General features: G+C 35.9%; 1 long non-coding RNA gene and 1 pseudogene across 4 annotated transcripts in view; both read left to right on the top strand.

Moving 5' to 3' along the window:
• LOC109673965 (uncharacterized) overlaps positions 1 to 24,771 on the top strand; it is a 160,818-nt gene that overhangs the window by 102,647 nt on the left and 33,400 nt on the right. The window lies entirely within an intron of this gene.
• Positions 15,250 to 15,399, top strand: LOC141421926 (U1 spliceosomal RNA; annotated as a pseudogene).

Raw genomic sequence — 24,771 nt, 5'->3', positions numbered from 1 at the left:
GCTGTTTGGGCTCAAACAGGGACCACAGAAACTTTTAATAGTACAATTTTGGCCAAGTTTCATAAATACTTTGAAGCTCAGTTTCCCCATATCCAAAAATGAGACTATTAGTTGCTCCAACATGAAAGAGTTGATATGCCTAAACCACACAGAATAGTATCCCACACATAGCTTATAGCCATATATTTTATTAACTGTTTCATTATCATTTTTTCACGAAGAAGTTCCAACGTGGTATTTCACACATACATATATTATATATTGATCAGATTAATCCTTTCTTCCCTCCTATTTTGCAATAGCTTTCAGTGAGTGGCCCCATGCCACCTTCATACATAGACACCTGGTATTTCAGCATTGCCCTCAGTCAATCCCTCCCTTTCCCCTACCAGACAGTAGCTCAATTATAGTCATGTTTTTATATACATGTATACATAAATATGTTAATATCTTTATATATTTTAGGTCTAGATTTTTCATATGAGAGAAAATATGACTTCTGTCCTTCTGAAACTGACTTACTTTGCTTAACATGATGATCTCTAGTTCCACCCATTTTCCTGAAAATGTCATAATTCCATTCCTTATTGCTTAATAATACTCCATTACTTATATATGACATATTTTCTTCATTCATTGGCTGAAGGCCTTCTAGGCTGATTCCAAAGCTTCGCTATTGTGAATAGTGCTGCAATAAGCATGGGTGTCTAAGATGTCCCTATTATATCCTGACTTGCATTCCTTTGGATATATGTCCAAAGTGTATTGCCAGATCATATGGCAGTTTTATTTTTATGTTTTGAAGAAGCTCCATACTGATTTCCATAGTGGCTGCATTAATTTATATTCCTACCAACAGCACATACATGTACATCAATTTCTTTCTTCAGTATTTTGTAGTTTTCATTGGAGACATCTTTCACCACTTTAAAAATTTATTCCTAGGTATTTTACTTCTTCAGAGGCTATCATGGATGGAATTATTTTCTGGATTTCTTTTTCACCATGTTCATTGCTAGTGTATAGAAAAGCTAGCAGAGTTTTGTATGTTTATTTTGTATCCTGCTACTTTGCTGAAAGTGTTTTTGGGATTTAAGAGCTTTTAGAATCTTTTAGATAGTATAAAAACATATGCAAAAAGGGATAATTTTTCCATTTTCCTTCCCTATTTCCTGTTTATTTCTTTCTCTTTCCTATTGCTCTAAGAATTCAAGTACTCTACTGAGTAAGAGTGGGAATGGTGGACACCTTGTCTCATTCCTGACTTTAGAGAAAATGATTTCAGTTTTTCCTAGTTTAATATGGTGTTGGTTATAGATTTATCACATGTAACCTTTATTATGTTTAGGTATGTTCCTTTTATTCCTTGTTTCTTCAGAGCTTTTATCATGAAAGGACGTTGAATTTTGGCAAAGGCTTTTTTCTAGATCAATTGAGATGATCGTACGATTTTTGTCCTTAATTCTCTTTGTGTGCTGCATTATGTTTATTGCTTAGCATATGTTCAAATACCCTTGCGTTCCTGGAACGAAACCAACTTGCTCATAGTATGATCTTTTAAATATGTTTTTGAATTGTGTTTGCAAGTATTTTATTGAGAATTTTTGCATTTATGTTCATTAAGGAAATTGGTCTGTAACTCTTTTTTTATTGAGTCTTTATCTGGTTTTGGAATTGGTGTAACACTGGCTTCATAGAATGAGTTTGGTAACATTCCTTCACTTTGTATTTTTTTCAAATAGTTTGAGGAGTTTGGCTTTAGTTTTTCTTTAAAGATTTTGTAGAATTCAACAGTGAATCCATTTAGTCCTGGGCTTTTCTCTTTTGGAAGATGCTTTATTACTGTGTCAACCTCATTACTCATTACGGATCTGTATAAGTATTTTATATCTTGTTGGTTCAATTTTGGTGGGTGATACGTGCCAAGGAATTTATCAATTTCTTCTTGATTTTCCAGTTTGTTGGAGTATTGCGGCAACCCATTATCACTGTATCTGTCCCTATCTAACCGTTTATGTTCAGTAATGTTTGTTTTATGAACTTAGGGGTGATGAAATTCTGTGCATGTATATTTAGAATTGTTATATCTTTTCTTGATGGTTGTTCCCTTTATTAATATAATGACCTCTTTTTATCTCTTCTGAGTAGATTTTGCTTGAAGTCTGCTTTATCTGATATAAGTGTAACTACTCCTTCTTGCTTTTGACTTTTGCTTGTTTGATATATACATATATATATATATATATATATATTTTTTTTTTTTTCATTCTTTCACTTTTAGTCTGTGTGTGTCTTTGGTTGTGAGATGTGTTTCCTATAGACAACAACTTATTGAATCCTGTTTCTTAATCCAGTAAAACAATCTGTCATTTGATTGGAGAGAAATGCTTATTTACATTTAGGGTTATAATTGAGAATTTACTGTTTCCTGTGGCTCTATTATCACTCTGTCCTTCCAGTTTAATTTAATGTTGCTTGTTCTATTCTTTTGCTGTTATTCACCTTTGTGTTTTGATGGTTTGCTGAGTTGGTGTGCTTGCTACTTTCTAGTTCACCAGAAAGGAATGAAATTATTTTTCTTGACTCTTGCTTGTGATTTTCTTCCTTTTGTGTGTGTAGTGTTCCTTTAATATCTTCTGTAATGCAAGCTTTTTAGATAGGAACTGCTTTAGCTTATTCTTATCTTGGAAGGTTTTAATTTCCTCATCAAAATTGAAGAATAGCTTTGCTAGATATAGAATTCTTGGTTGGCAGTTATTTTCTCTCAGAACTTGAATTACATTGCTTCATACTTTCCTGGCTTTTAGGGTTTGTGCTGAGAGGTCTGAGGTGGTTATTGTGCTTACCTTTGTATGTAAGTTGGCTTTTTTCTTTTGCTGTTTTCAGTATCATTTCTTTGTTCTCTAATCTTGGAATTTTGATTAAGTAACATGGAGAGATTCATTTCTGATTATGTCTATTTTTAAGTTTAAGATGCCTCCTGTACATGGGTATCTACATTTTTTCCATGATTTGGGAAATTTTCTGCTATAATTTCATTGAATAGCTTTCCTATGCTTTTAGTTTGTATTTCAGATCTTTCTTCTACCCCATGGATTCTTAGTGTACATCTTTAGATCATGTTCCAGAGTTCTTAAAGTTGTAATTATAGTTATTCATTTTTTTTTGTTATTGTCTGAGTGAAATATTTCTTCAATTGTATCCTCCATCCCTGATATTCTTTCTTTAACTTGATCTTGTCTGCTGATAGCACCTATTGTGTCCTTTATTTTATTTATTAAACTTTTTATTTCTAACATTTCTGTTTATATTTTTTCACAATTTCCACTTCCTTGCTGAATTTCTCATTCAGGTTGCTGACTTTCTTGTCTAGGTATTAAATTGATTTCCTAACTTTATTTATTTGTTTATTTGAATTCTCTTTTAAGTTATTGATAATTTTTTAAAAGATAGGCTTTTGAATTCTTTATCTAACACTTCAGTCAATTCATTATTTTTGGATTTGCTTATTGAGTTGTAAGGTTTTAGAGGTATGACATTATCTTGCTTATTCATATTGTTTGTGGTTGTGTGTTGCCATTTGTGCATCTATTGTGGTGAGTTTCTCTTTTACTTCTTCTGAGATTAGAAATAGTTGACTGCAGTAACAAGGTCAACAATTGAATAATAAACCAAATATTTAAATGTGATAAGAAGCGGGTGATAGAGGAGCATAACTCAGGTTGTTAGGGGATAAGTTGGAGGTGTAACAATAGTTAAAAGAATAGGCTTAAAAATTAACTGATATAAAGGATGGGGGTGGGGAAAAGAAGTAGGAAGATAGGGAGAGAGTATAGGAAATAATAGTATGAGAGAGCACAGTGTAGGTATTACAGTGAAATACATAATGCTTTGGGAAATAGAGAAAAGATAAAAAAACCACAATATAACAAACAAACTAACTAAAACCAACACAACAAACCTGCCTGTACTTCTTGCTGAGGAGACGTATGGATCCAAGCTGGGCCCTGATTAAGTGTTCTGTGTTTTTCTCTGATCTTTGGCCCTTAGAGATCCAGCTGTACGGTTCTAATGTTTGAACCTAATATACCTAATGTTCTTTAGGTTCAAAACCTAAAGGTTTTGCAGCCCTCTGGACAGTGGCCTGCATCAAATCCTTTCTAGGTGAAGACTGAGTAAGATAGACTGTGGATACTATGGCAGCAGTTGAGAGAGGCAGAGTTGCCAGGTGGGACGTGTGTCTCAGAGGTTGGAGCTCTTTCAGGAGTCCAAGACCAAGCAAGTGGTGCTTCAAATTCTACAGTTCTTTTGGTGGGCTGGGCTTCTTAGCTCTGCTGGTGAGGTTGCTTGTGGAGAAGCACTGTGTTGCTTCCCAGCCCAGTCCAGCCTGGCAGGTTTCTTAGCATGGCAGCTTTTGCAGTGGGTAGGGGCTCCTAGCTCCACAAGTGGGGCTGCTTCATTTTGGATCACAGAGTTTCAATAAGCGAAGCAGGCAGGACCTCCTACCTTGACTCTGCGTGCTCTTTCTGTCCTGGGGGAGTTGCTTCCTATAATGGCAGCTATCGGTGCTGTCAGACCTGGTTCTTGAGACCAGTGTTAGAAAACTTGTGGCTAAAACACTCTGCCTAAGGTTTCTGCAGGAAGCCTGCCCTCTTCTCCCAGGTTCACTAATTGTGCTCTTCATTTGTCCATGGCACACAGACCTGCTCCTCCACTCAAGTGTCTGTGAAACAGTGTAAATACCCACTGATTTGCTGGGTCCATGTTTGTCTCAATTGGAATTTTGCTTGGTTAGTGCAGTTTGGATGGGATGGGGTGGAGATGGAGGTTGGAGGTAGAGAAGAAAAGAAAAATTCAAACAGGAAGTCTGTATTTCCTAGCTGGATGTTTGTCTCAATGCCCTCTGACACCTGGTAAATGAGTGAGGGTGTACCACATCTTCTTCTCTGGCTTGTGGTGACCGAGCAGATCTGCTGTCTTTAATTGTATTTCTACAAAGAGCTGTACACTGAAGCTGTCTTTGTCTCACCAAATCCCTGTGTTGGATTTATGGGCTTATTTTGCAGCTGGAAATGCTGGTCTGTTGCCAGGTCCCTTTGTCTTATCTCATGGTGATGTCTTTAATTCTCCTCCACCAGAGATGAATATGAGGTTGGGTTTAGAACCTGTACTAATGATCTCTGGTGCCTTTGCTTCTCCTTGTTCTTTTGCTGCCCTGCCACGTCTTTCTTGGTTCCTGAATTTCTTCCTCCCCTTGTCTCTTCAGAATATAGTCCCTTCTCATTCATAGAGTCAAATCAGTGGATTTTTCTAATCTGCCCTCTTGGCTTGCCTCTCCCTATTTTATTATCTCATACTTTTCCTAATTATTATTATTCATCTCCCAGAGGCAAGGGCAATAAATTATTTATTCTTGTGTGTACACAATATTATCTCACATAATTTTTGTTGACTACATGTATGAATCCTAAAAACTAAAAAGGATACTTTGGGTTTGAATTTTCTGTGATGTCTTATTTCCTATGAAGTTACCAATAATTAAAATTGCTTAATTAGTTTATTTAGTCATCCATAAAATATTTACTTGTTACTTTTCTTGTCCTGTGACAGGATGCTTGACAGAAACAACTTAATGGAAGAAAGATTCATTTTCCTTTACAGTTTCAGAGGTGTCAGCCCATCATAGATTGGAGGGCATGGCTGAGCAAAGCAATTCAAATCATGGTAGATGGAACCAGTGAAAAGGAATACAGAAGGGAGCCAAGGCAAGATATAGCCCCAAGGAACCACCCCAGTGATCTACTTCTGAAATGGGATATTTGAGGGTTCTGGATTCTTGTTTCAAGAAGTCAAAGAATCAACATCACAGATAATGAGAGCAAGCACAGTGGAAGAGTTTATTGAGATAGAACAGTTTAAAGTGAAAGAATTGAGCCCCCAAAGTTAGCGGGGTTCCCAAGAGAGGGTGCCTGAGAAGTGGCATACTCTGAGATTTTTATTTATCTATTTATTATAGGATATATTCATTGCTCAGGGGGATTCATTGTGACAATTCCAAATAGTCTTATATTGTGCATTGCTTAGACCACCCCCACCATCTCACCTTCAACACCCACCTTGACCCACATAAAGCAATTGCAAGAGGTTTAATTGCTCTATTTCATATAAGTATATGAAATCCATCAATGACATTCCCTCACTTTCATCTCCTTCATTCACCTTCTACCCTCCATAGGTACCCCCCCAAGCCCTCCCATACACTGTACTACTTTGTCCTGTCTTCCATTATTAATTACTAACTCAATTTTCAAAGGTGTTTCATGATGTATCCCAGCTACAAGCATACTTTACTTTGGTTCATTCAACCTGTTGAAGAGGCTTTCTTCAACATCATGTGTTTTGGGATCTCTTGCTGAAAATCAGTTGGCTATAGCTGTGTGATTTATGTTTGGGTCTTCTATTCTATTACATTGGTTTTCATGACTGCTTTTATGCTAATACCATGCTTTTTTTTATTGTTATGGCCCTGTAGTATAGTTTGAAGTCAGAAATTGTTATACCTCCAGCATTGGATATTTTGCTCAGAATTGCTTTGGGTATTTATGGTCTTTTGTATTTCCATATGAATTTTAGGATTGATTTTTTTCTGTGAAGAATGTAATTGTAATTTTGCTAGGAATTGCATTGAACATATAGCTTGCCTTTTGTAGTATAGCCATTTCACAATGTTGATTCTGCTAATCCATGAACATGAGATATTGTTCCATCTTCTGAAGCCTTCTTCAATTTATCTCTTTAGTGATTTAGAGTTTTCATTGAAAACGTCTTTGGTTTCCTTTGTTAAATTTTTTCCTAGGTTATTTTTGAGGCTATTGCAAATCGGATTGTCTCCCTGGTTTCTTTCTCAATCTGTTCATTGCTAGGAACAATAGGAAGGCTACTGAGTTTTGTATATTAATTTTGTATCTAGCTACTTTCCTAAAAGAGTTTGTGATTTCTAATTATTTTTTGGCAGACTTTTTAGGATTTTTTAGGTATAGGCTCATATCATCTGCAAATGGGGATAGTTTAACTTCTTTCCCTATTTGAGTCCCTTTTATTTCTTACTCTTATCTTTTGTATTGCTCTGACTAGGAATTCCAAAACTATATTGAAAAGAGTGGGGGGATGTGGGCATCTCTGCCTCATTCCTAACTTTAGCAGGAATGGTTTCAGCTGTTCTCTATGTAGTATGATGTTGGCTCTAGGTTTGTCATATATAGCCTTTATTACGTTGAGGAACATTCCTTCTATTCCTAGTTTCTTCAGTGCTTTTATTGTGCAAGGTGCTGAATTTTATCAAAGGCTTTTTCTGCATCTATTGGAATGATCATGTGATTTTTTTTGTCCTTGCTTCTGTTTATATGCTGTATTACATTTACAGATTTGCATATATGGAACCATTCTTACATCCCTGGAATGAAACTGACTTTGTCATGGTATATGATCTTTTTGATGTGCTGTTGCCAGTATTTTGTGGATAATTTTTGCATCTATGTTCATTAAAGATATTTCTCTGTAGTTCTCTTTTTTTATTGCATCTTTATTGGGTCTGTCTAGAATTCTTTTTGATGCTATTAAGGTTTGAACTTAGGGCCTCATGCTTACCAGTAGGTGCTTTTACTGCTTGAGCCACTCCACCAGTCCTTTATTGGGTTTTGGAATGAGTGTAAAACTAGCTTCATAAATGAGTTTGGTGGGGTTTCTTCCTTTTCTATTTTTTGGGAAAGAATGAGGAGTATTGGTGTTAGTTCTTCTTTAAAGGTCTACTAGAATTCAGCCATGAATCTATCAGCTCCTGGGCTCTTTTTTGTGGGAAGAATCTTTATTACTGCTTCAACATCATTGCTTGTTAGAGATCTATTTAGGTGGTTAATATCTTCTTGGTTCATTTTGGTTGGTTATATGCATCCAGAAATTTTAATCTTTTCTTCTACATTTTCCAGTTTTCTTGAGTATGTTTTCAGTGTATTCCTTAATGACACTCTGGATTTCATTAGTATATGTCGTTAATGTCCCCTTAAGCATCTTTGATTTTATTAATTTGAGTCTTTTGCCTTCTGCTTCTTGTCATGTTGGCTAAGGGTTTGTCAATCTTGTTAATCTTTTTGACAAACCACCTTTTTGTTTCATTGATTCTTTGTATAGATTTTTGGTCTCAATCTCATTGATCTCAGCCCTGATCTTTATATTTCTTTCTGTTAGTTTTGGGTTGGTTGGGTCTTTTTTTTTCCTAGACGCTTAAGGTACGTTAGTGGGTTGTTCATTTGAGATGTATTTTTTTAAAATATGGGCACTAATAGCTATACCTTTCCCCTTAGTATGGGCTTTGCTATGTCTGTCCCACAGATTCTGGTAGGTTTTATTTTCATTTTCAGTAGATTCTAGGAACTTTTTTCTTTCTTTCTTTATTTCTTCAGTGACCTATCTATCACCGGCAGTGTGCTGTTCAGTCTCCATGTGTTTGAATATTTTCTGTGGTTTCTTTTGTTGTTGAGTTCTAGTTTTATTCTGTTGTGATCTGATACAGTAAAGGGAGTTATTTCAATTTCCTTAAGTTTGTTGAGACATGCTTTGTGTCCTAAAATATCAACTATTTTGGAGAAAGTTTCATGAGCTGTTGAAAAGAATGTGCATTGCATGGTGGTTGGATGAAATACTCAGTAGATGTCTATTTTGTCCATTAGTGTATTAATTCTGAAGTTTCTTTATTTTTTGCCTGGATGACCTATCTATTTATGACAGGGAGGTGTTCAGCTCTCCCACTATCACTGTGTTTGGGTCTATCTGTGCTTTTAGGTCCATTTTATCCACTTTTTTCAGGGTGTTGCTCAATCTCTATGCTAATTATGTGTGCATAAGGCAAAATTTTGTTTGGTTGTGCCTGCAATGTCTGATTGGTTGGTCCTGATCCTCACACCATCCTTATTCTGATTTGTCCTTCTTTTCCTTCTTTCCACCCGTTAAGGTAACAGAGAGGTCATAATGGAGGTTTCTGGGGGCCCTTCCTTCTGTCTCACTTTCTCCAAGTAGGACCTGCCTCTTGCTTTTACCACCTCCAAATAATGCCATCATTTCATGAATCCATCAAGGTCAGAGCCCCTTAATCTGATTGTCTTTGGAAACATCACTGGAGACACACAGAAGTGTGTTTTTCTAATCTCCTCAGCAGTTCTTAATACAATCAAGATTGACTGTAATAAAACATATATGCAAAATATAGTGGTAGAACCAATAGGCTGCAATTGAAACTATGTGTTCTGAAAATACATAATCTTGATTGATTCTGTATGCTATGAAAGCAGAGTGTGGAGGACTGTGTAAAGAAAGTACAATTTTGAACCAGAGTGACCTGAATTTCAATGATAGTTCTGCAATATCTAAGCTATAACCTAGAGCATAACTTAAGAACAAGATTTACTCAAATAAAAAAGTAATAAACCTAATAATATTGTATCATTCTTTATAATACTGACAAATGGAGACAATATGCTTTAAAAAAGAGCAGGTTAGTATATTGTTTGGCATACAATAGCCACTCAATAAACAACAGTTTCCTACTCTAAATAAAGCACTAAGAGATTTTTTAACATAGAAATTGTAGATAAAGATTAAAAGATTAACTAGATGTTAAGACAAATACCAACATAGATGTTGAGGTATACATGGAGCATTTACTTATTTGCACACTTTTCTTTTTTATTATTTTTAAAACATATATTGCTTACACAAAGCTGTCTATGATATTTCCATACATGCACATAATGTACTTTGATCAAATTAACCATTTCTTTTGTACTTTCTTTTCCTCCCTTCCTCCTCTTTTGAAACAATTTTTAACAGGTTTCATTATTCTATTTTCATACATGTGTCTAAAGTACTTCAATCATTTTCATTCCCCCTTCATCCTCTTCTTTGACCTTCCTCCCTCCTACTGGTTCCCATCCCTAAACACCATTTTACATGCATGTCTTTTTTTTTTTAAAGATCTAGATTTCACATATGAAAGAGAACATGAGATATTTATTTTCCTCATTCTGGCTTATTTTGCTTACCATGATGATTTCCAGCTACACCCACTTTCCTGCAAATGACATAATTTCATTCTTCATTATGGCTGAATAATCATATGTGCATATACTACTTTGTGTAATTCATTCATTGGTTGATAGACACCGAGGGGTGGTTCTATTGTTAGGTCATTGCGAATGGTGCTGCTACAAACATGGGTGTGAAGGCTTCTCTACTGCATGCTGACTTAAATTCCTGTGTATATATGCCCACAGGGAATATCCAGATCATATGATAGTTCTAATTTCAGGTTTTTTTTTTAGAAACCACCATGTTTATTTCCATAGAAGCTGCAGTAATTTACATTTCTGCTACATTCCTTTACCCCTGCATCCTTGCCAGTATTTCTTGTTTGTTTTCTTAATGATAGTCATTTTGGCTTGAGTGAGATGGATCTCAGTGTAATTTTGACTTGTAGTTTCCTTTATGATTAAGAATTTGGAACATTTTTATGAATTTATTGGCCATTTTTTGTCTTTTTTTGAGAATTGTTTGTTCAGGTCATTTGCCTGATTCTTTTTCTTGATTGGATTACTTGTGCTTTTGATATTTAATAGAATAGTTTATATACCCTGCATATTAAGCTTTCTCCAGTAAATAGCTCGCAAAGATTTTTTTCCATTCTGTATGTTGTCTCTTGATTTTGGTAATTATTTCTTTTGCTGTGCAGATTTTTTTTATTTGATACAATATCATTTGTCAACTCTAGTTCTTATTTCCTAAGCAATTGGAGCCCTATTCAGAAGGGTGAATAATTTTAAAAGTCTTGACTTTGTTTTCCTATAGTAGTTTCAATCCTTACATTTAGATTGTTGATTCATTTTCTTTTTTAAATTAAATTTTGTACAGGATGAGAGATGGGTTTAGTTTCAGTCTTTTACATATGGATATTCTGTTTTCCAATACTATTTGTGGAAGAAGCTGTTTTTCTCCAATGTATGTTCTTGACACCTTAGCTGAAAATTAGATGGCATACATGTGTGGGCTTATTTATGGATCTTCTACTCTATCTCATTGGACTACATGTCTATTTTATGACAGTAACATGCTGTTTTTTAAAATATGGCCTTAGAGTCCCTAAGACCTTTTAAGTGTAGTATCATATCATATGCAAATAGGAAGAAATGACTTGTTCCTTTCCTATTTATATCCCTTTAGCTTCTTTTTCTTGTCAATTGCTCTGACTAAGAATCCAAGCACTGTATTGAGTAAGAGTAGAAAGAATTGACACTCTGTCTTATTCCTGACTTTAGAGGGAATGATTTCAGTTTTTCCTTATTTTGTACAATATTGGCTATAGGTTTAAGGTACAAAACCTTTGTTATGTTATGATATGTTCCTTCTATTAATCATTTCATTGGATTTTTTATTATGAAGGAATAATGCATTAGGCCAAAGGATTTTCCTGCATCTATTGAGATGATTGTGTGACTTTTGTCCTTTATTCTGTTATTTTCAGTATTTCATTTATTTGCATATGTTGAACCATCCTTGCATCCCTGCAGTGAAACCAATTTGGTGATGGTGTATGATCTTTTCAACATATTGTTGAATTCACTTGGCAAGATTTTATTGAGAATTTTTGCATTCATTTTCATTATGATAATTGAGCTATGATTTTCTTCTTTTTTTGTATCCTTGTCCAATTGTGGTATCAGGGTAATACTGGATTTATAAAATGTTTTGTGTAGCATTCCTTTCCTTCCTGTTTTATATAGTAGTTTGAAGAGGATTGCTGTTATTTTTTTTTTAAATGTCTGGTACAATTCAGCAAAGAATCTGTCCAGTCCTGTGCTTTTGTGTGTTGGGAGACATTTTACTAATTAAATTTCATTGCTTATTATTGATCTGTTTAGTTGATTTGTATATTATTGGGTCAATTTTGTAAGGCATATGCATCTGCAAACTTACTCATTTCTTCTATATTTTCCAGAATATAAAGTTTTGAAATATTTTCTATTTATTCTCTAAATTTCATTGTTATAGTTTGTGATATCCCTTTTATTAATTTGGGTAATCTCTGTCTATCTTTTAGTTAGTTCAGCTCAGGGTTGTCAAACTTGCATATCTTTTCAAAGAACCAACTTTTTATTTCATTCTCTCTCTCTCTCTGTCTCTCTCTCTGACACTCTAACACTTGGGCCACACTCTCAGTACTGTCAAACTTTAGTTATTTTTCAGATAGGGTCTCACATTTTTGCCTAGGGAGGTCTTGGACTGTGAGCTCCTGTGAAGCTGCTGTTACAAGATTGCATAACCGCTCCCTGCTTTTTGGATGAGATAGGGTTTTGCTAACTTTTTACCAGGGCTGTTCTTGAATTTCAGTCCTCACAATCTCTACTTCCCGAGTAGCTGGGTAGACAGGCATGTACAACTACGTCCATACTTGCATTGTTTCTTTGAATTTTTCTTTTAGTTGTCATTTCAATAATTTATGCCCAGATCTTTCTTATTTCTTTTCATCTACTGCTTTTGGACTTCACTTGTTTTTGTTTTTCCAAGCTTGAGGTGCATGCTTATTTTGGATTTCTGAGTTTTTAATGAAGGCACTCAGCTATAAACTTTCCTTTTAGCACTGTCTTTTCTGTGTCACAAAGGTTCTAGCAAGTTGTGTTTTCATTTTTTTTTTATTTTAGGGACTTTTTTTTATATCCCCCTTATATCTTTGATAACCCACTGATCATTCAAGAGTGCATTGTTTAGCATCCATGTGTTTGGGTATTTTCTCTTGCTATTGGTTTCTGATTTTACACTGTTGTAATTGATAAAATGCAAGAAGTGACTTAAATTATCTTGTATTTTGTTAAGACTTACTTGTTCTAAGATATGATCTATTTTGCAGTGGGCTTCTGAGAAGGCTGTTAAGTAGACCGTTCTGTAGATGTCTGTTATGTCCATTTATCTATATTTTCATTTAATTCTGCTGTTCCCTTGTTGATTTTTTGTCTGGATGATCTATCTATTGGTGAGAATGTAGTATTAATCTGTTAGGGTCTATTTGTGTTTTTATGTATGATAATGTTTGTTTCATAGCTCATAGACGTTTACAATTGCTAAATCCTCGTGATGGACCTGAGACCAGTTCTTCCAAATCACATGAGTTCTACAATCTTCTACCTCACTCACAGAGATGAACTCCTGGGTAAGGCCTGAAAGCACTATCTACAAACTGCATTCCAGCATGTGTTTACTGCTTGATGGGACTGAAAACCCCAAGTCCAGACCCTCTAAAACATGAGATTTTCATATCCCCATCCTTCCCACAGTCAGGTGAACTGCTGCATAAGTCTAAAGGCATTGGGACCAGCAGGAAGAGTATGCAGGTCCGTCTGTTCTCCCCTGGCAAGTACAGAACTCAGTATTCTGTCTGCTCTTTCCCATTCTGTGACTCATTTAGGGGTCAGTAAATGCTTGGAGGCTTGTTGCACTTAGAAAGACACATGGGCCTTATGAAGCAAATGGGAACTTGCACAGCCCACATTCTGTAAAGCTCCCTGCAGCAGCTCTCTAGAACACAAAGAAGGGAAGTTTCTATAGTGAAAGATGCCCAGAAGCAGACAACAGACTGATTTACAAGAGAGTCCAGCTAGTGTGCCTCAATCTGAGCTATGCTAGGATCAGGCCTGGTGCCTTGAGCATATGGACAAATGCTTGGCTATTGACCCATATTGACCCCAGCAGTGAGAAATACCACCTCAACCCGGTCAATAAACTGTCCTGTCTAAACATTGAGAATATTTAACTGGGAGACTAACTGTCTGTCTGGCTTCGATTTGCAAATCCCAGTGCACAAGTACATTCTGAGACACAGTTACCAGAGGTGGGCCTGAGTGCTTTCAGACGCTGCCTAGAGGTTCACCTCCTATGTACTGGAGGATGCTGTGGATATCATGTAATGTAGAAGGTGTAGTCTTAAGGCCCTCAGGCCCACATAGCAGCCAGAAGGCTGAATATTATGACAGCCACAGGGTAGTGCTGTGTTTTTGCTGTGACGTTAAGGGATGGAACTTACTCTTAGCCAAGGGTAGCAAGGCCGCTGACCACTGTGCCTTTAAGCTGTTGGAGCTCTCTGCTGCTTGAGTTCCTCTACAAAATCATGTCAGAGCCTTTCCCTTTTCATGACCACCTTCCATGGACATCTTCCAGGCAGTGAAAGTTTATCTCTAGATTCCCAGGCCATTTGGATTTCTGTGATCGTCCCTTGTTTTCAAGCCCCAGTGGAGAATAGGCCCCACTCAAGATGGCATCTTGCTGTGGCTCTCAGAGACGAGGGCAGTGGCAGAATGTCTGTTTTCATGGAGGCAAGCCTTCCACACTGGAGCAGTCACTGTCTTCTCAAATCCCTGTACTGAGTCCAAGGCTTGTGCAGTTGTGGACTTATCCTGCAGTTAGAATTACCATTCTATTACCAGGGCCACATGGCTTACCTTGTGATTGCATCTTTAGCTTCTTTTTCCTTACTGTGAGCCAAGGACAGGGCTCGGTGTTGTTTGCTGCTTTTCTCTGTTGCCTCTGTTTCTCTATGCTTTTCTGCTATCCTACTACCTCTTTCATGGTTCCTGAGGTTCTTCTTCTTTTTCTCACATCAGAGTATAATCTCCCTGTGTTTTCTAACTCTTTTCATTCATGGAGTTAAAATGATGGATGTTTCCAATCTGTCATCTTGCACCCATCTCAGTTTTTCATTGAGAAATAATAGCAGTATAGAAACAATGACTGCTTTCTACTAAGTAAAAGACAGTATTGTGGATATGATGGAGAAATATAGAAAGAGTGGAACATGGCCCCTACTTCTAAATGGCATGTAATATATTGTGTTGACACCACTTAGAAATAATTATCATAAATCCTATGTATGTGTATTTATGGAAATTCAATTAGCATGCCTTGAGGTTCCCTAAGGGATGATAATATTATATATATTTCTGCTTTGAAAAATTTTGAATGTTTTATAGAGTATGGCACAAGCTGAGCTTAAAAGGAAAATAGTATCTTGACAAGTGGGTTGGAAATTGTATGTTTCAGTCAGAAAAAAGTAGTACAAATAAGGCAGTATGTCATATATTCAGAGAATAATGAAAAATCAAGTTTTATTTAACTAGAAGATGTGTTTAGGAAACTCATGTAAAACAAATCTAGATACTTACCAGGCAAGGGAGAAGGTTATTTTCCCAGGGCGAGGCTTATCCATTGCACTTTGGATGTGCTGACCCCTGCGATTTCCCCAAATGTGGAAAACTCCACTGCATAACTTGTGGTAGTGGGGAACTGCATTCACGCTCTCCCCTGAAAAAAAACAAAACAAAAAACAAATCTAGAATGGAAGTTTGTTTAGTTTATGATCCAGGGGAGTGATGGTCAGAAGATTTGCACTGAGTATAATAGAGAAAAAGAAGTCACTGAAGATATCTGAGGGGGGACGTAACACATGTGACCTAATTAGAATTTCAGAGGATTAAACAGATATATTGGTGTTTAAAATAAATAGAAGTCTCTAGTGATGTGGACATAACACTATTTATACAGAAATAAATTCTGAATTAAGGTGATAATTTTGAGATTAAGGAAAGAAATCAATTTGAAAAGATTGACCATTATTAACATTGTCTAAATGGTAAAGAATGGTGTACAAAAAGAAAAGAGATTAGAAATTGGAGCTAGTGTTTTCTTTACTATGTCTATATTGGGCATGAATAGAACTGGGCACTGACATATTAGGTTAGGATAGCTTAGATTTTCAGGTGGTTAAATTAAGTAACTAACCCAAAGTTTATATAACTTATTAGTAGAGAAACTGGAACTTGAGCCCAAGTGTCTTGGACCTGAGAGGTCAAACCCTTTCCATCACATCAGCTAGGTCACAGTCAAAAGACTATTAATTTCTGTTTCCAATGTGAAAATGACAGGATGCATATTTAGATTTTGTTTTATAATTGAATAGATGTTGAAATCTTAGCAAAAATTTAGACTCTAGTTATTTAAATAGTAAAAATAAATTCAATATTTAGATAATATTCTACCTTAAAATTAGTTTTTTAAAAATAAAGTATCCTTCAAGTATGAACCATGACCACTAACATCATCATAAGGAAACAAAGATGCATAAATACACAATAGATAAAAATAGCAGAGAAGATATAAATACATTTCTGAAGGATGAAAAGCTGATAGAGAAGTTAGATTGAGCAGATGGCAGATGAACCCACAATCTGCTGGAGGGACTACAATTTTGTAGGAGCTAATATTTTTTATAAAAGCTTTGCAATTTGAACTTGGAAATCATGAATGATAATTATAGTTGAAGGTAAATGTGGTGCAGGACATAAACATAGAATTGTTGGAAATTTGAAAGCAGAACAGAAAATTCTTCTAATACTCCTTGAATTACACACATATTAAATTATCAATAGAAGTACGAAGGTAGAGCTCTTCATAAGACAAGATTCAGAAAGTTTATGTCCTATTTATCTTTTCTTAAGAGATACTTAAAATAATGTCTCAATAAAATAAGGGAAGAAACGGAAAATGCTGTAAGGTCCAAGAAACAATGATTCAGAGAAGCTACAGATAAGAAGCCTGATAACCAAAAATACCGGGGCAAGACTAGGCAAGATCTAGTCCAAATTATAATAGGAAGTTAGAGAACTCACAGGGTAGTGTGTAGGATTTACAAGGATCTCAATATCATAACTGAGATGAGGAGAGACTTTTTAAACAAAAAGTTGTAACAGCAGTGTTCAATCAAAGTAGGCACTGAATAATGGAAAAGAAGAGGAAGGAATCTATGATGCAATCATGTGACTAATACAGGTGAAGATAATTATTGTAAACAGCTGTTTTGTTGGGGAGGAGGAAGGCAGACCGAAAATAGAGCCTAGACAGAGATAGATGAGAAAAGAAAATTTTGGATGAAATTTAATGTGTTTGATTCAGAAATTACAAAACCCAAAGAGCAAAGACGTGATATTTATGCCAAGACATAATTTTAGACAGTGGCCCTTTGGGAGAAGGTAAAGTTGGGCTTGTGAATGGAACAATAATACAAAAATACTGAAATTACTACTGAGCCCATTTGTCAAAATAGAAATAATTTATTAAAGTGTATGCTTGTAATATTTTATTAAATACAAAGTTAAAGATGAATAGTAGTGTCTTTTGGCATACATCTGTATCAATCTAAGAAAATAAAGACTTTAATATTAAAAGGATTAAAGTTTTCTTAGAAAAGGTTGCACATTTTGCCCCACACTTTCTACTCTTCTTTTAGAAACATCAGAACACAGTATTTGAGTGAAGCGGTTACTTCAAACTTGTATATAAATCTTAGCCCATCTCTGACAAGCTGCAAAATACAGTATCTGGACTAACTTTTTAATTAAAAAAAATTTTTTTTTGCAATATTGAGAACTGAACTCAGAGCTTGGTGCTTGCTAAGCAGGTACTCTGTCACTTGAGCCACTCCACCAGCCCTTTTTGCTCTGGTTAGTTTTAGAAATGAAGTCTAGCTTTTTGCCCAGGCCAGCCTGGTCCGCGATCCTTCTCTTTCAAGCTTCCTCTCATCACTTGGATGACAGGCACACACCATTGTGCCTAGCTATCGGTTGAGATTGGGTCTTGATAACTCCCTCCCCATGCTGTCCTGGAAGTGGGATTCTCCTGATCTCAGTCTCCCAAGTAGCAAGGAGCCACTTACAGTTACTATAGCTCTTATAGTTGTGAACCACTGAGTTCACTCTGAGTTGATTTTTTAATAAGAGTTAGTTAGTGTAACTCAACTCTTATATTAAAGCTAATTTATTAGATACAGTCTCTCTGGTAATCTTCAAGGTACAATTTCAATGGAAATACATTTTCTCTTCTGTCTGCTCAGGGTCTTCAATTGTGCCTAAGAATTAAACTGACATAGGTAAGATTAACAGGTGAAAAGCAGGAAAATTTTATTTCATGATTTTTTTATGTGTATATGGAAGCCTCCTCAAGAAAAATGAAGACCCTCCCCCCCCCCAAACTGTTAAGTCCCAAAGCTTATATCCTGGGTTAGACTAAGAACAGGAAATTGTGAAAAATGAGAAGATAAAGGAGTTTGGGCTAAAGCAGTTAATTGACAACAAAGGACTAGGACAATAAACATTAGTTCAGCAAGGTTTGTTTGTACAAAGTTCTGTTCACCTTAATTCTTATATCTGATGATAAAAATGTCTTTCTTCCTCTTAGTACAGGGAGGAACACCTTTCATGTGGGAATTTTACTTCCTGCTTTTGGGGCAAAAAGGAAAATCAGAATGTCCTCTTTGCATTTGGTGTTTTTCACTCAAAAATAAATATGTCAAGGTGACATAGGCTGTGGGGCATATTCTGAATGTCATTACAATCAACCAGGTAAGACAATGAAAATTAATGGGATCCAGATAGGTAACCCTGTTACCCTTCCCAGTCTAAGCTGGACTGGCAGTTCTTTCCACACAATGTATCATGGTCATTTCCTTGGAGTTGAAAGAAGAGACACCTATGGCAGATTTTTTCTGTTGAAAGCTCTGCTAACTTACTTCATGGTTTTCGCAACCTCACTTTTCATTTGTGATTATTACCGTGCAGCTGTTTTTACGTAACTGTTAGAACATGTCCCTAGAGCAATACTACTATACTGCAAGACATCACAGACTTAGAGCACTTTTAGAATTATCAAATCTTTATTTCTAGAAAATATATTTCCTAGAGGAAAGTTAAGGATGCCGCACCACTCATTATATTCTTACTGTTACCAACCATTTACTCTGGGATAGAAGTGTTGTATAAAGAATACCCAGGGAAGGTTATAGGGAAAACAAATGATTTGTATTCAAGTGCATAGAAAGTTGTAAGGAAACATTCACTATTTTTTGGAGGTATGAGAGATGTCCTAATAACCAAAGTGCTTTGATTGATGTAGATTTTATATTCAGAGTGGAAAAGCAGAGAATGTAAAGTTGTATAAATAGAGAGCAGACAGGCATGGAAATATTATTTTCAGCCAACTCTTGTCAAGACTGATGAAATTTGGCTTTTTCTTTCCCACCATTGCCACTTATTCACCCATAACAAAGGAGACTTAGACAGCCCACTAATCTATTCTTTGGTTTGGTACATTATAAGTTAGTTACCAATGAATCAAAGAGTAGGAATTTTACATATGAGTAAAAAGAAAAGATGGTGTCTATCCTTGTAGTCTTTTAAAAGAGAAATTGTAAATAAACTAAGGTAAAAATATGCACTTGTGTAATAGATACTTGGTACAAAGCTTCCAAAGTTGTTTCTCCATGATCACTAGCTTAGTATTCTTGTCTTTGTGTAATGCCTCTCCTTTAGGGTGGCTCAGAGCTAGCCACTTGCTCTAAATAAATAGAATATGGTAAAAGTGTAGGATATCACCTGTCATATAAAGAGGATGTGACATATCTTTCTGACTTCTTTGTAGTTCTTTCTTGGATTTTAGTCTTTATTAAAACAACTTATTATGTAGAAAGACCATGTAGCATAGAACTGAATGACAGCCAGTGAAGAACAGAGGCCTTCAGTACAACAGCCTCTGAGGAATGAATCCTGTCATGACCCTGTGAGTGACTCGTAGAGAGGATCCTTCTCCATTTGTGCTTTCAGATGAGACCAAGATCGTAGTCAACATCCTGATTGCATTGTTAAGAGGGTCTGAGACAGAGGATTCCATATAAATCATGCCTCAATTCCTAGCCCTCAGAAAGAGTGAGAAAATAAATCTATATTATTTAAAGCTGGTAATTTTGGGGCAGTATGCTGCAAGGCAAGAGGTAAGTAACAGTGTATGTTTAATTCATATCCTGAAATTCTAACTGCTTAGTTTTTTGCTATACTTTCATTTTCAGATGCAGTATAAATTTATCGGTTTTATCTTCTGTGGACCCTAACATCATTAATAAATTTATGTATATTCTTCCATTCATTCTCTTCAAATCTTTAACTTCTTTCTTGAGATTCATGCTTGCAACAGGTATTTCTTGGACTTTTTTCAAATTCAGAAAGCAACTCCAGGTTGTCATTAGTTAAAATATCACTTCTTGAAATAAAGGTCTTTAAATTTAAATATAATTTTATATATGGTTTTGGGTGTGGAGTAGAGTGAAAGCTATACTACACATATAATAAAAACACTGATAAAATAAGTCTCCAAGAAGTAAATCAAAGCCATCTGTTGTCTTATTTGTGTATGTATGTGTGCATGATGTTTATTTATTTATTCATTTATTTTCCCTGAAGCATCTATGTCTGAGGATTAGACAATGTTAGAATGAATGAAAGCAGGCTTCATCTTTAATTTTTTTTATTTTACTGCCAGTACTGGGGCTTGAACTTAGGGCCTTTTGCTTGCTAGGCTGGTGCTATACCACTTAAGCCATGTCCTTAGCTCTTTTTGGGGTTAGTTATTTTTCAAAGAGGTCTCACACTTCTTGCCCCAGGCTGACTTCATTCTGTGATCTTCCTACCTATGCTTCCAGTGTAGCTGCATTACAGATGTATACCACCATGCATGGCTTGTTATTTGAGATGGGTATCTCACTAACGTTTTGCCTTGAAACTAATGTTTTACATTGAACTGTGATCCTCCCAATCTCCATCTCCCAAGTATTTGGGATTACAAGTGTGTACCACTATGCCTGGGCACGTCTGCATCATTTATAATTGGGCTGAGACAGAGACTGAGTTTCATTTTCTTTTCTTTTTTAAAATTTTATCATTTTTACATTTATTCACACATGTATACATTGTTTGGGCCACCTCCCTCCGGCCCACCACAGCTTGTGGGCAGAACCTATTCTGCCCTCTTGTTTTCCGATTTTGTTGGAGAGAAAACATAAGAGATAATAAGGAAGACGTAGGTTTTTTTGCTAGCTTGAGATAAAGATAACTATACAGAGAGATGCTAGTGTTGCTTCTATGCACATGTGTATTACAACCCACATTCGTTCATCTCTGCCAAACCTCTTCACTATTTCCTAAAAGTAACTGTAGTGATCTACCTCATTTTTTCTCAGTATTGTATCTATGCATTATAATTAATTTTTCAAAAGTTGTATTGATAACCACTGTATTTCTCTAAAATGTCACTGCCATGTAATTCAGTTCCAGCCTCTGATTTCCCCACTGTACAAAGGCATCGGCAGCACTCTTGGGTCCTTCTTAGTCTCAGCCTTGTGGTCCTTATGATGTAGATATTTCTTCCAGAAACTTGGAGCCTCCAAAACCAGCAATGTTGTATTGCTTAGGGAGCATGACTTTTGATTGTATTCTTTAAGTCGCACAGTTTTGGTCTGCACATGAAACCTGGTGTCTGAAAAACACATTTTTTTAGGTAGTAATGGAGTTTGAACTTAGAGCCTTGTGCTTGCTAGGCATGTCTTTAACTGTCTTGAGCCATGCCCTCAACCCTGGAAAGTACAGAGAATGCATGTGTAGGGGTGAAGTCAGGTTTCTTCTCTCACATTAAAGTCTCAAAGTTCCTTGAAGAGGTGCCCTGGTTATAGATTCTTAAAAATCTCATATGGCTCACATACTTTTAATATTCTGTTACATATGCATCCCGATGTTAAAAAGAGGGAGATTAACATGTAATTTGCAACATTGTACATAATATAGTATACTTGCTTCTGAAAAACATTGTTTTCTAAAATATAAAATGCAAACTGTAAAAGAACCACAAATCTCTGTAACTCTGTGAGTGTCTGCTTATACAAGCAGAATGGGGACTGCGCAATGCCCCTTGATAACATTGGGATTATCACTAATTTCATAATTATAGGAATGTGGTTACTAACAAAAAATATGCATGATATCATTTAGAATGAAGGACTGTCTATGATAGGATGTATAGGAACATCTGATTTCTAGAGAAATGTGCCCATGTTTAATCAATGACAATTATGGAGGACATGATTCTTGACAAACATGTATATGATAACAAACTTATCTTTGTTCTCCAACCTCCGTAAGTATGCTTTGTTTCAATTGGCACCTGATTAACAAATGACTAGAGCCTCAACGAATATAAATTTACATTTAGTTGCATTAGTTAATTCAGTGCTTTTAATGCTTTGCTTCTAGTAGCCTTCTACATAGGATTTTTAACTACAATTAGTCTTCTTGCTAAGTGAAATGTCAGGAACCTAAGAGTTATTAGAGCATTCTAATTGAAATTTGAAAACTAATTAGAATATGTGTTCCTATTTAAGAGCTGCTGAACCAAAAAATCAGCAGCAAAAATAAATCCTTATATTTATACTCAACTGTCATATATTCTTAAAAATAAAACCAAACGTGAGACTTTTGATTTACAACATAACTAAAAATACATACCAAAGCACTTCAAACTTCTTCAAAAAGTTGCAAGGATATTTTTGAAACTAAATAGAAATAAAATCTGCTTTTCCTGGGATAAACTAACAAGTAAAATAGCAAGTACTACAATTTTAACATTATATGGAAAATACGGCAACACTCGCCAATATCATCAGTTTCATTCACAGAAATTGCATGGTATTAAACTTTTGCAAAGAGAAACTTGGCAGGCAAAGTTGTCAAACTCTTTCCAGAAATCGACCGACAAAGAACACACACACACACACAGTGAAGGAACTTTTAGCATCCCCAAATCTCAAATTACAAAGATTTGGGAGCCAAAAGGCACTATTTGAGAAATGGTGGCTATTTAAAGATATGTTAAAAATACATTTAAAATAAACAATAATGCTTATATTTGACACAAAATCTTCCCCTGGGGGTGGCTTATGCTGAATATGCTGGACATGAATAATATTGAAAAAATCCCACAGATCTGAGAGATCACTGCACCCTTTCTTCACATATTGCCCAAAGTCACTTAGGAAAGGACTGAGTATCTGCCTCCAAGCCATAGTTGCTGTCCATCTACCAGAGAAGACACAGGTGTACCAACCTCTGATGAAGTTTTATGAAGCACTCATTTAATCCAGACAACAAATATTTTTGTGTGTGTCTTCTCTGTTACAGAGACAGGTCAATGGCTCAAACCCATAAAAATCACTCACCTTCTGGAGACATTCTAGTGCAGGTTTGGGGAAGAAAGTCTGAAAAATAAAACACAGTTCACATTAACTCTCTGATTTCCAAATTAGCATTTGAACTATTTAGCCATTGATTCACCAAGAGAATGTTAGACATTGAAGAGAGATGGGCAATAAAATAAAGATGGTTATAATCAGAAGAAAGAGGTCTCTGCCTTACTTTGAAAATGGTACAACCTTAGAGAGGCAAGTCAGAAGTTCCCAGGAAGGGAGAATGCTAAAAACCCCTGGAAATGGTCAGCACTGTTAGTAGACAGAGAAAGTCTCTCAATGTTCATTTCAAAACTGACCTGTAATATTGTCCAGTTTCCCTGTATCCCCACTGTACCTAGCAGGTCTGGCAGAGTGGGGGAGCCCTTCTGGGTGAATTTAGAGAAATTTACTAATTCCCTTCCCTGATCACTGACCTCATGTGCAGAAAGCCCAAACTCAGAATACATGTGCTTTTGTGTATGCCTGTGTGTGTGTACATGTGCATGTGTGTGTAGACTTCAGAGTTAAACCAAGATCAAAAAAATTTTGACTTGTCAAAGGCACTGGACATTTTAATTATTGATCAAAGGACCTTGATTTTGAAATGTGTCTCTTTTTGCATTATTTTGAATATATATCAACTCCTAGCACATAATAGATTTTTAAAATTTATTCCCAGTACAAAGCAGAAGTCAGATGATCTCAGTACACAAGTTTTTTCCAAAAAAGCAATATAGCCACTGCATTACGTCATCAACCTGAAATAGTGACTGACAAGATCTGCAAAGCAGCATCTGTTTGGTGATGACTGTGTTCATGTAGTTAGGAACTAAACTGCTGACATGTTAACTCAATGTGTCTTATAATTAATATCGATCACTTCAGGAAAGTTGATCATGCATTGTACTATATTATTTTTCTTTTATTCATGTATGCATACAATGTTTGGGTCATTTCTCCCCCCTTCCCCTGGCCCCCTCCCTTACCCCCCCACCCCCTCTCTGTCCTCCTCACCCCCTTGCTACCAGGCAGAAACTATTTTGCCCTTATCTCTAATTTTGTTGAAGAGAGATTATAAGCAATAATAGGAAGGACCAAGGGTTTTTGCTAGTTGAGATAAGGATAACTATACAGGAAGTTGACTTGCATTGCTTTCCTGTACATTAATCTAAATTAATTCTTCTCAAACTAACCTTTTCTATAGTTCCTGGTACCCTTCACCTATTGGCCTCTGTTGCTTTCAAATATCTGCTTTAGTTTCTCTGCATTGAGGGCAACAAATGCTAGCTAGTTTTTTGGTTGTCTTACCTATCCTCATACCTCCCCTGTGTGTTCTCGCTTTATCAGGTGATCAGAGTCCAGTCCCCTTGTTGTGTTTGCTCTTGATCTAATGTCCAGATATGAGGGAGAACATATGATTTTTGGTCTTTTGGGCCAGGCTAACCTCACTCAGAATGATGTTCTCCAGTCCCATCCATTTACTTGCGAATGAAAAGATTTCATTCTTCTTCATGGCTGCATAAAATTCCGTTGTGTATAGATACCACATTTTCTTAATCCATTCGTCAGTGGTGGGGCAT

Source organism: Castor canadensis, chromosome 3 (genome assembly GCF_047511655.1).
Source record: "Castor canadensis chromosome 3, mCasCan1.hap1v2, whole genome shotgun sequence".
In the NCBI taxonomy this organism is placed as follows: Eukaryota; Metazoa; Chordata; class Mammalia; order Rodentia; family Castoridae; genus Castor; species Castor canadensis.
The sequence above is the reverse complement of the archived record's forward strand: the minus strand, read 5'-3'. Positions and strand labels throughout refer to the sequence as shown.